Below are 13,074 nucleotides of genomic sequence, written 5' to 3' on the forward strand. Positions count from 1 at the left end.
ATTAATTAGATGAAATTATAATATAAATTAAACAATCTAGAAAAAAAACTATAAGTAATAAATAGTAAAATTCCAAAGAATACAATGCAAAAAGGATAATCAAAAATAATTTTAAAAATATAATTTATACAAATTTAGATTCATACATAATCAAATATACAAAATTATGGTATCATTAAAATCAGCAAAATAATAGTAAAATATAGAAGTATTAAAAAAACAAAATAATAGTATCATTGAAATCAATAGAAAAATAATATATACATAAAAACATAATTGAAATATGTTTTCTAGAAACTCATTGGGTTGTTTAGTGATCACATAACGCATGATTTAACTATTATCATATTTGAGGTTCTATATCTTTAAATTTCTTATAACGCCATTCTGTCTGTATATATTATTTATATTGAAGTGAATGCTTTTGAAGAGTGATGAGACTCCCCCTTTAAAGCGATGTGGCCCGGAAGCTGTAACTTCTTCCTGTTCACGTTATGTTAATAATCATTTATTTGTTTTACTGTTAACTTCCATTGGCCATTGATCTCCAGCGGATTCGGGTATGATACCTGTATTTTAAGAAAACACGTTTCATCTTATTTCAAAACATATGAAACTCGTGTTAAATAAATATTACGTTTTATAAATTTCATCGGCAATCATAAAAATAAAAAGCTTTCTTAAAAAACGGGAGTACTAGGATTCATTCTTGGTAAGATCAAAACAAACTATAAATTATAATAATAATCAAATCCAACAGAGATCATGTTGACACGAACTAAAAAGGTTCATTTTTTGTATGATTTCTTCCTGTGCGTGCTTTTATTTGCTTATCCGCGGCCCCCTTTCTGGTCCGGGTTTTGACTCTTATAATACAGAGGATAGTAAGATAAACATACGAAGTCAAAAGGTTCAAAGTTGTTAAGGTCTTCGATCGGGTGTCTTCACCTTCTTTACTGATTAGTCATTTTATTATTTTATGTACGTAACAGGGGCGTGCTGTGACTATAATCGGTGTCTATAATTATAGTATTACGAGTAGAGATGCTGACAAAAAATAATCATGTTTTTCTGATTTTAAGTTGGATGCAAACACAGATATCTTGCATTATATCCTCTCTACATACCCAACACGGGAGTCCAGCGTATTATTTTAGCACTCAAAATGACGCCATTGTCTTGTTTTAAGAAAATAAAAAATAATTACATAATAAATAAATTTGATGTCCATCTCTGGCCGTTCTTGCAAGTGTGTTCTTATATGATCCTAAGGATATCGTCAATTACACCACATGGTTCCATGAATTATTGAATTGATTATGCAGATTTACGACACGAAACAATATTTTTTCTTTACAAAAGAAGGAAAATCGAAACCGGAGGCGAACAAATGAAGTGCCGCTTCTTCATATTAAATCATCTCACAATTTATCCTTGGAAAGTTACAAATAATTTCAATTAATTCAACAGTCGAGAGAAGAAATGTTCAATCATTTTTATAAGGGTTGTATTACAAATTCAAAGCAATTTTTCAATTCAGATATTCCAAGAACGAAACCCAAAAAAAAATGATATTAAATTTACTTTGAAATCGATATTATAATGGAAATCGTACAAATATAACGGGGTTTTATAAGGATTTCAAGGATATGTAATAGGTATCGTTTCTTTAATCAAATAAATATACTATATATTGTTATTATGTAAAGATAATAGGTAAGTATTATGTACATTGCACATAGTCAGAGCATCTTTCAGCCAGTTAAAATAGTAAAATTAAAAAAAAAAATCGTTGGAAAAATTGGTTGTTTTTGATACTTATTTAATGTAACCTTTTTTTTCGTTTTGACAACCGCAACAATTTTTATTACGAGCGGCTGTTTATGAACCTTTCTTATTTATTTATTTAATATCCGTTTATTTAAAAAAAATAAGGGTTTTGTAATTAGGAACCTGATTACCTGCCTCACTAGGTGATCTGGGCCTAGGTAGGAAATTATTTAACAATAATGTGTGTAGGTATGTTAAAATACTTTAATAATACTTTGACTTCACTAAAATCAACAAATGGAAGAATTTAATAAATATGGATGTTCAAACATAGGCAAAGTGGTGAATGTTACACAGTGTGTAAAGTGGCCACTTAAACCAGCCAATGACAAGTCATAAGCCCTGTAAATGCCTAGACTCAAATATTCCCTTTTTAAGGTATTCTCCATCCCTGTTGTAATTTGTTAATATTTATGGATGTTGTGAAATCGGACCTTTTAACTCATGCAATAATCACTTTTTTGAAGTTAAGTACTCAAACCTTTTTATGCTCGAGTAGTTTTTATCGAGTCGTACAGAGTTAAAAAATGTACTGTGATACATCAATATAGTGGTTTTCCACTACAAAGCTCGAAAAGTCTAGAACAAGTTTTTTTTTGTTAGGTTAGAGATTAGTTCCTAATTTAATAAATAAATAAAATTGTATAATGATGGTTTAGTGATCCTAAAATTAGTAATAAATATGGAAGTAGAACATTGAATTATATTGTACCTTACATATGAAATTTAATTACTACTGACTTTAGATTACAAACAAACAAACCATCACGCCGTTTCCCCGTAGGGGTAGTCAGAGAGGATAGAACGCCATATCACTTTATCTTGGCTCACAGTTCTCGCTTCCTCTACACTCATACATCTTCTCATGCACGCACGCCGATTATTCCCACTTTTGACATGTCCATCTTCAAGTATTTGATGGACTTGATCGTGCCATGTCTTTCTCGGTCTTCCTCGTTTTATGCATCATTTTCTGTTTTTCTTTTTATATCCTATAAGTTTTTTTCTCATGTACTCGTATACTCAAAATTATATCAATTCTAATAAATAAAAATAAATAAAACTATAACAGTGTTAATCACTCTCCAAGCACAAGAGCTAGTCTCTTTTTTTGGAGAGTTACAGTTATAACATTTACTAGATGTATAAAAGTAGATTTGTATTAGAATTAAATACATGTACCATTTATGAAAATATGTTGATCAATAAAAAAAAATCAAGTAGGGATTGAGTCCAATAAATATTATTTTAAAATTGAATATAAGGTAGCAGAAAACGTATTCGTTCATGTGTAAATAATTATTGAACACAACATAATGCAAATGGTTGGCATATTGGTATGCAGTTTGTAGGTTGTATCGGGTATCGAAGAACGAGAGCTGTAGTAACTAGTGACTATGGTTACATGGGACCTCAATTCGTTACTTTGCAAAACCGTTGCTCGCTCCAGAATTTCGTATATAAATAATATATAAAGCAAACCAGTTTTTCCCAGTTTCCACCAAGAAGAGATATTTTAATAATAAATATTTATTTATTTATTTCATTTTATTTGGGATTTTTACAGCTATTACATAAACAAAATAATTAGAAAAATCTTAACAATACTAAAGCCAATTAAAAAAATCCACTGTAAATATAATAACACATAATATATAAGAAAAGAAGTTTAGTAATTGTATTTGTGTGACGTTTGTATTCATGTTTATGTGAATGTGTGTATGCGTGAATGAATGAGGGAGAGGATACATGTGCGTGTGGGAATGAAAGAGGGAGAGGGTGCGTTTGTATGGGTGCGTAAGTATGAAAATAATATATTTGCTTAAAACTTGTAAATTGTATTAAAAATGGTACAATAAAGAGCTTAGTAAAAAGTTAGAAACCTTTTTGTTAAAATTCAAATGACGAAATGATATAAATTGTTTTTTTTTTTTTTTTTTTAAGTATGTTAAATTTCAAAACCGTATTCTGAAGAAAAAAAAAGCATTTTTTTTTTAAAATTTAACTGATACACATCGAATGAATAATGTGGGACGAGTCCTATACAATACAGTAGGTAATCACAAAATGCAGTAAATACGAAATAATGACAACAATAAAATAAGGATTGACAATACGCGAACGTTGATTCAAAACGAACACACAAATGCATATTATATGCACCTACATAATATATAAATAAGAATAACATATAAGTTTAATAGAAATGATTCGGATTATAAAAATCAGGTGTCACAAACATGTTCTATATAATTTAATTTACAAATATACATATTTACGGCGACCTCCATGGTGTAGTGGACAAAACGCTGGACTGACAGACGGAAGGTTCCGGGTTCGATTTCCGGTGAAAACACAAAAATTAAAAAGTGATTTTTCTCAAGCCTGATGTAATTCATCACTGTAATTGGGCCTCCTGGCCTGTTGTGGTGCAAAAAAAATATCAAAAAGTCGTTATCAATCACATTTAAGTTACATTTAACATTACATTTAAGTTTGTGAGTGAAAATTCGAGGTGGAAGTTTATTAGAGAAATAAAGATGCCGCAAAAGCGATGAATCCGGTCACTGGTTATTCAAAATGTGTAGATTTAAATGTTATTAGTTTTTATTTTTATAACAAAAAAATAATAATTATGTTTAATATTATATCAATCATATTTGGAATAATTCAAGATACTTTTACTATATGTCCAAGCGGATGAAGAATACAGTTCAGTGTACGAAAATAAATTTAAGACGGGTTGCGGTCCCGTGGGTCGTGTGTGGAATCTGGAGCAGGTCGGAGGTTCGAATCCCGCCCCACCACGAGTCGTTTACTATATTCTAACACGGGTTTTTACGACTTAAAGAAAATGGTCTCCAAATTGAAATATTTCTTTTACTACAGTTACTCTCAAGTCAACCACAATACACGCTACACGTAAAGTGATGGTTTGGTAGTAACAAAAGTAAGTAATAAGTATGGTAATAGAATTATTTAGTTCCTGGCATTTTTAATTTATTGCCGAAAGAGCTTAAATTTGATACAAAACGTAACAAGAGCAAAATAGGAGAGTGGCTACTCGATCAAAATGTTATATATGAATAGTTATTTAACTAGCTTATTTGTAAATATTAAAATTTTTCACATATTTTTTGAATGAATAAAAAACATAATACATATTATATTTGTATAAACATGAATATTACTGATCTTTCTGGCTGTTAATTATACCTGTAAATGAATTGTTTTTATAAATTAAGATAATATTATACAAGTTAGTATTAATACAAATCTCCACCAACAATCTGCAGAAAGTGGCTTAGTGGAATTTTAGTTTTAGTAAAAATAAATAAATTGAAATGTTAAAAGATTAATCATGATATTCACAACCACAATACACGTAACTCAAAAAATCTTCATGCTTCTAAATTTCGCTCAAGGAAGTTCGGCAAAAAGACTCTGGAAAATATTGGCTATCCTCAATTTGATAAATTGCCTGATGAACTAAAAAACGAAAACTCGAATAGCAAATCCAAAAGTGTTTCAATTAAAAAATATTACTAAAATATTTTTGATACTGATAGTTATTTATGTAATTTATATAGATAGTGTATAAAACTTAGTTTTATGTTTCTTATATTATGTTTTCTTACGATTTTGGATTGTATTATACATATTATGTATTGCCACAATTTTTTTTTCTTTTTATGTATGGTCCCAAATGGGAGAATAATATCTACTTCATGGTAATATATGTTTTATTAACAATAAAAACTAATAGAAAAAAATATAGTGTAAAAATGCATATTAGTATAAATAATTATTTTTTTAAAACCCTAAAAGTACACATATTTTGTGTTGATTTAAGACTTGCGAACCGAATACAATATGTTATTTTTTAAGGTAATAAACCTTTTGCATTTGAAAAAGTTGATCTACTAGTGTACATTAATAAGATACTATTGTGCCACGAGACGTATCATTAATGCAAAATAAAAGAAAATAAATACTTCCATTCTGGTGGTACATTATGTACCACTTAAAAGGGGTTTAAATAAAGGGGTTAAAATCCTGAAAAAGGAAATCAAGCTGAAATAACAACTACCAAAATAATTCATATTTATGATAAATATAATGATATTTAATGTACAAAATATATTAGGTATTGTCAGTTTAAAAGAAAATATTTGCATTTTTTAACATATACCATCTACCGACTAATCTAAGGTTAGAATCTAAAATTAACATAGAGCTCCTTAAATGTTATACTTACCTTTATCCCCATAGGGTATCTATTAAAATAATCATAAGAATCATTACGTTCATAAAATTACCCATAAATAAAGACATTGTTTTAAGTGTGTCTTACAAAATGTACAATTTTACAAGTACCTACATATTGTTTTTAATCAATGTTCCTGAGAAAATCGATCGGGTCCTTTTCGTTCATGGTTAGCGGGTAATTTTGTAAATCGTTTACGTTCAATGTAATGTGTACCAATTTCTAGTAAAGGTAGTATAAATTACAATAAATGTGCTAATTTTCAAACCTTCGTGATACTTGGCAATTGACCTTTTTGGACCAACTCTAACCTAAATATGAGAAAAAGTTTCTTTAAATCGCGTAACTTTTAAATACCAAGGTGATTTGGTCTTTGTTTATGATACTTTTATCCTAATATAAACATATATAGAAATCATTGCGTAATGTATAAATCATAATTCTGAATTCCTCCACACTTTAATCAAAACATTTTGATAATATACTAAATTATTGAGTGTGAATACGACCGTGGAAATATTGAACCTAATTGCCATTTTTACCAACGTTATCGATAAAATACTCAATAAAAACTAATATCACCGTGTGTTGCACAATTTTAAGTCTCAAGATGTAAATTATATGTGTAAAAAATCTACTTTGTAAATTACCTGTATCGTGGCAGAGGAAATAATGTAAACAAAGGAGGATGCGATGCTGAATTGAGAGAGAAAATGCTATGGCCCTCTCAGCGATGGAGAAGTTTACTAAACAAGAAATACTTAACCTAAACATTATTAAAATCTACTTAAATGAACTAAGTGTATAATTAACAAAAGGTACGTATATAGCAAAATCTAGGCGGAAATGGCAAGTGTGACATCGCGAGTCAGGAGAGACAACACCGCTTGCTTCTTAAATGCCTGCCTTTGCTGTAGGAACACATCGACAGTACAGTTTATTACAATATTTGAACAAAAGTTTATTAACTAATATCACAATGATATTCAGCAGAAATTTCCATTATGTTTTTACTGTCAACACTAAGCACTGGCCGATTTCTTTTGAAACGAATAATGATAAAAACAGCCAGTGCGAACGCCACATGTCCTATGTGATATATATATAATATAATATGTCAACGGCATCCTTTCAAAGAAAAATAGTCCTTCGGAAATAATGTTCGAAATACTAGGAACCAAATAGAGAATTTTCAAATAATATTTGTAATCTGCAAGCTTGTTTTAGTACTAAAAAAGCTGACTTGGGTCAAAGATGCAAAACATAGTGTTCTTTTGTGTATGGAGAAATAAGCTGAGGTAATCGGCTAGTTTCATCGTTCACCGCGTACGGGCTGTGCGCACTTTATATATATTTTTTTGGAGGAAGATATAAACGGTGGGTGGTGATTTATAATAAAATAAAAAATATTTTATTTATTTTCCCATAGACATAGCGCTACAATAAAAAAATATTATCGAAAGTCAAATATAATGGTAAGCTGTGCATAATCGCTTATTTTGAAGATTCGCCCCTGCCATATATGTGTGATATATATGTTTTACCATTATTTCGTCATTTTGTTCCACATGACCAAACCATCTTATAAATCCTTTCTTTATCTAAATAATTACGCTCGTTTCAGACTTGCATTCTCGTCTGTTTTCATAATTTGTAACCCTGTCATATATCGATATTCGTCTACCGATCATAATAATATTAACTTCAAACTTTCACATTTAAAAAAAAAAAATATTAATAAATTTCATAAAGGAAACATGTTTTTTAAAAAATTCTATACATACGTACTTTTACACATCTAGTAAATGTTATCACTGTAACTCTCCAAAAAAGAGACTAACTCTTGTGCTTGGAGAGTGACTTACACTGTTGTAGTTGTTTATTTATAAGAGTTTATATAATTTTAAATACGAGTACATGAGATAAAAATAAAAACATATTATAAATAAAGAAAAAACATAAAACAATAATACATACATACTAATTAAAATTAAATGTAATTTTTACACGTGTTCAAAAAATTTCTTTAGATTTACTTTAAATTTATTTATTGATATACTATTTTTAATAGTTTTTAGTTCATTGGGAAGATTATTATAATTTTTTACACCTTTGAAGACAAAGCTATTTTGACCTTGACTAGTGTGGGATTTAGGAATTTTAATATTATGTTGGTATCTGAATTTTTTTTTTCTTTTTTATATATTTGTATAATATAATATATTTTATAAAGAGTGTCTACTGTATGAACCTTAAATATTTTAAATAGACTTTCCGTATTGAATGTTGAGGGTTTCTTAAGAATTACTTTAATAATTAATCTTTGTACTATTTTAAGAGGGTTTAATATATTGGCGTATGAACCACCCTACCCTGCAATACCATATTGTAACAAAGATTGTGCAATTGAGTAATAAGCCATTTTTAAATTATTGATTTTTAAAATATTCCTTAATCTGATAAATATGTATATACATTTTCTAATATATACATTATTTTTCCTTTTATATTTTCTGTACATGTTTTTACCTTCTTTAATAAAAAAAAAATATAAAAAAATAAAAAACTTATATATTTTTTTTTTTAAATCGTTTAACTAGTTCACTAATATGGTCTTTCCATTTTAAGTTTTGGTCTATGTATACACCGAGATATTTAATTTTATCTGTTGTATCAAGTACTGAACTTGTAAGATCGCAGTTAGTTTTGTTGCAATTGCTTTGGTGAATAATTAATTTTACTACTGAATCTAAATTTGTTTTATTAATAAAAAATGGGATGATTTTTGTCTTTTCCGTATTTAAAGATAATATATTTTTGTCGAACCATAGTTTCAATTTATTTATAACGTCATTAGCTACTAAATTTACTGAGTTCCAGTTAACTCCCTCAACTAAAACAACCGTATCGTCGGCATATAATATTATTTTTTAATTTAAATATCAAGCTATGATAACAAGGGACAAGTTATTTAAGTAATATTTAACGTATTTTATTTTGTGTCAGTATAATATTACGCAAATGTATATATGCATATTTTTACGATACGGCATATAAAGAAACGAACCGTATATTATGGTTCTATGCACTATTTCAACAAGAGCGGATGAGTGCAAACTGAAAAAGAATGCTTATGAAAAATAAATAATTAGAAATGTTATACTATTGTAGATGTATTTTTACCTTATTTTGAGATATTATGCCGCTGCTCTATTTAAACATGAGTCACTGAAGTCAAGATGTATGTTGCAACGCAACCTGAAACAATGAGAAGACAGCGCATGATACAATATTCAACATGTGTGAGAAACTGAAAGGAGAATTCATTCAAACATGCCAAGTAATATTTTTATGTGTGTAAAACAAAAAGAATGAGAACTTTTCGTCTGACAAGTGTGATGGAGGGCGTCTGTATACCTTGCCGAGATGTCCATAATACACGTTGAAAAATCATAATATTATTTATTGTGTGGTCCATATTCGGGATCATAATGCGAGAAAATACGAAGCTCAGACAATGATGAAATTTTATTTGTCAATAGACTATCAAAGCAAAAAAAACGTTTTTTTTAAATCGAAAATATCACAACACGCGTCAACGCTGTAATGGATGGGGTAATTTACTTGTGACGTCATTTAAAGTAGTTCATCTTTATTAATTTCGAATAGCTGTAAATTTTTATAATTTTTTTCATATATGTTAAAGAAACACCGACGTACAATTAAATGCTTTTATTTTTACCGCCTGTGAGACATTTTTTGTATTCAATTTCCCGTAGCACTGAACCTCCTCATTGGTATTCCCGCCATCTTCATATTGTTATATGATGGTAATAAATGCTTTCTTTATTACATTATTTTTGCCCGTGTCTAGGAGGATTTTAAATACATTTCTGTGTGTGAGATAGTGTTAATGGACGAGCGATTTTGACTCGATAACTCCGATAACACTACACCCAGGAAAATATTTGAAAAAAGAAATCGAGTGAAAATAAGCCCGCGTCGTAGTGTAGTGGTTGGCACGTTCGCCTACCATGCTTGAGGTCGCGGGTTAAATTCCTGGCAAGATCGAGTTAAAATATTAGTTTTGAATGTGATATTTCACTGCGCCTGAAGCTTGAGACTGATAACCTTCCTTTCGTGTATCAGGTGATGTACTGCATATGATGTACCAATGCAGTGCAACAGCGGACAAGGGGATGATTATGATGATGATACATTGTCTTTCAATAGGTGTATAAACTTGCTAATACATTAAGTTATTGATCATGCCAACATTAAGTTATTAATAAAAAAATACTACTACTAACTACTAACACTGCGCCAGTCCCTGGATACGCCTGAGCGTGAGACTAGTCATTAATTTATTATGGTTCACAAATAATAAACAATACATGGGAAATTGGTATAATAATCACAATTATTTATTTTTAGATATTGTTCATCAATTATATATCAACACAACATGCACACATAATAAAAAAAAAGTTCATATTTTTTGTTTTGTTTTTTAAATTGACTAGCTTAATATATTAATATTATGAAAGTTATTACGATAAATTGAATAAATCATCATGTCTTCACTTTACAAATGATTGTCAGAACACTTTGATTAAAATACCAATGCATTTCCCTCTTCACTAATTGGTGATCACACGAAAGTGTTACAGATGCGCAAAATATGAAAATCCTACCTAGGACATCTAATCACGCCTGATGAAACATCTCCTTTCTTTTCCTTAATTTCTCCTCCTTTCCTTTTTCCTCTTTTTTCCTTTTTCCCATTGAGTAATAGTTTTGATTTAAGGTAAAATTACCTAAACAAATACGTTTATTTCAATTTTTACATATCTTTAGCTTTTTAATATTTATTTTCTATTGAATATGTTCTGTAACTTCATTTATAAAAAATATTTTTTTATTTTATTGGTTGGTTGGAAGAAATTGCCATTTGGCAATAAGCCCGCCAATGTAAAAATGACATTATGTACAAAAAGTTAAATAAATAGGACATCTGTTAGCTAAATGCTGGACCCTCAATAAAGACAGATGTTCGCTTTCGGGTCTGGCCTAGCGATATCTGAGGAGATTGAGAGTAAAGCTAGGGTTTCCTAGGACAGCGGTGCCCGTATCTTAACGGCCGTAGTGAACGGTGATGCGGTGGACAGCCGTCGTAACAGTGACTAGAAAATGATTTTCTAGGAAAACGGTGTTAAATGGTGTTGATAACACCGATTTCCTAGGAAACCACTCTCTAGTCCCCGTTACAACTGCTGTATACCGCATCACCGTTCACTACGGCCGCTAAGATACGGGCACCGCTGTCCTAGGAAACCCTAGCTTAAGGACTGCATAATAGAAGTGATTCATTAAATTGAAGCCTGACTGTGGCAGGCGCGGGTGACGAACCAGCGAAAACACGTGGCAACGCGTACATAACACGGAAGTAAAGTAATTATGATAAAAAAGTATAAAATGTCATTGTTTGTATATTTTAGTCGGACATTTCTCCAATAATTCAGTATTCTTTTCCCATACAAAAGTAGTAAGTAGGTAGGTAATAGGTGATATTAATGGTCATGCATAAATCATTGTATTGCGTAGTTTGCGCTATTGTTTCTTTTCTGTTATTTGCAAGAAATAAGAATGATTGATATCCCTGTCACGCTATAAATTATACGAAATTCAATCGTCCTATTTAAAGGATCGCATTTACAAAGTTACTCAATGTACATTTTGTATGCCTGCCAATATAATGCGTCACGAATGACATAACCACATTTTTTGTGAATGTCGGAAAATGTATTGAGAATGATTCATACAAAATGAGATTAACAAAGCCAGGGGCCAGTTGCCGAAAAAAAAGTTTGAAGTAATTTTTGAGTTTTTGTCAAAATGTGCAAAATAACATGTTTCATCCTCCTTTTACATGCAACCCATTTTGACGAAAACGTAAAAAAGATTAAATAATAGTAATAAATGTAATAATTGGTGAAACTGGCCTTAAAATAGAAAAATCATAAGCATTTTGACAAAAACGTAACATTTACGTCATTTTACGGGGTAACTGGCTTAAAATCATACTTAAAATGCAGTTAATCACGAAAAAAATAACTTAAAATAAAATATCTGAAAACGGCTTTATCTTTTCGATTTTTTTAATTTTCATGTTGAATAAACCATTTTATGAAAAACGTTTTTTAATTTTTTTTAGGTCATAAAACGTAAAAAAATCAACAACAAACTCAAAATATTGTATCAACTAATTGTTTGTCATCGTGTGCTCGAACATTAGTTATAACCTATTGAGATAATACAGACATAATATTGTTAACATAAAATAATTGTTTTTTTTTCTTTCTTTTTTACTATGTAAAGTTTCACTTTTTATTTTGCATGGCAGTATGCTTCTTATTGTTTCTAAATATAAACAAAAAAGCATTGTTTATCTTTTAAATTTTTACGCACTATGTTTGTACTTACCTTTATATTTTTATGTAAATGCCCCTTGGGCGTATTGTAAAATTAAATAAAAATAAAAAAATAAAAAAATTATATTTCATATTATGGTTGTGATCACTGGTTGTGATGCTTTAGAAAGAAAAAAAGTATTTGAAAACTGCAATTAAAAGAAGGTAAAATAGTTGACATAAATATTACGGGTTTTTAATTTTTCTTATGGTTTTAATGCTTTCAAGATAAAAAAGTACACAGGTGCTCGAAAATGCAACTAAAACAAGATGAAAAATAAAATAAAATTAATAAAACCTTAAAATTCAAATTCAAAATTTATTTATTATATATACGGCCTAACCCAATTACAACAGTTACATGAAGAAACATAAATGCAAGAAACTGAACAAAAAGAACATAAAACTATTTAGCAAAGACAAAAAAGGGCAAAACAATAATTGTATACAATATATTAAAAAAAACGAAAGACCTAAAACTTTGAGCTAAACCATGCCAATCCAACT

At 29.4% G+C, this 13,074-nt stretch overlaps 1 protein-coding gene across 7 annotated transcripts in view; it reads right to left on the reverse strand.

Annotated features, from left to right (window-relative positions):
* Prosap (SH3 and multiple ankyrin repeat domains prosap) overlaps positions 1-13,074 on the reverse strand; it is a 270,868-nt gene that overhangs the window by 145,951 nt on the left and 111,843 nt on the right. For 6 of the 7 annotated variants that reach the window (XM_088237067.1, XM_088237071.1, XM_088237069.1 and 3 more), the window contains exon 3: positions 9,281-9,355. The exons of the other annotated variant lie outside the window; for it this stretch is intronic. The gene's annotated coding sequence lies outside the window, so the exon portion shown is untranslated. The remainder of the gene's footprint in view (positions 1-9,280; positions 9,356-13,074) is intronic. 7 annotated transcript variants of the gene reach the window in all.

This window comes from Micrasema longulum, unplaced genomic scaffold (genome assembly GCF_059751315.1).
Source record: "Micrasema longulum isolate JH-2025_06_02 unplaced genomic scaffold, ASM5975131v1 h1tg001642l, whole genome shotgun sequence".
Taxonomy (NCBI): Eukaryota; Metazoa; Arthropoda; class Insecta; order Trichoptera; family Brachycentridae; genus Micrasema; species Micrasema longulum.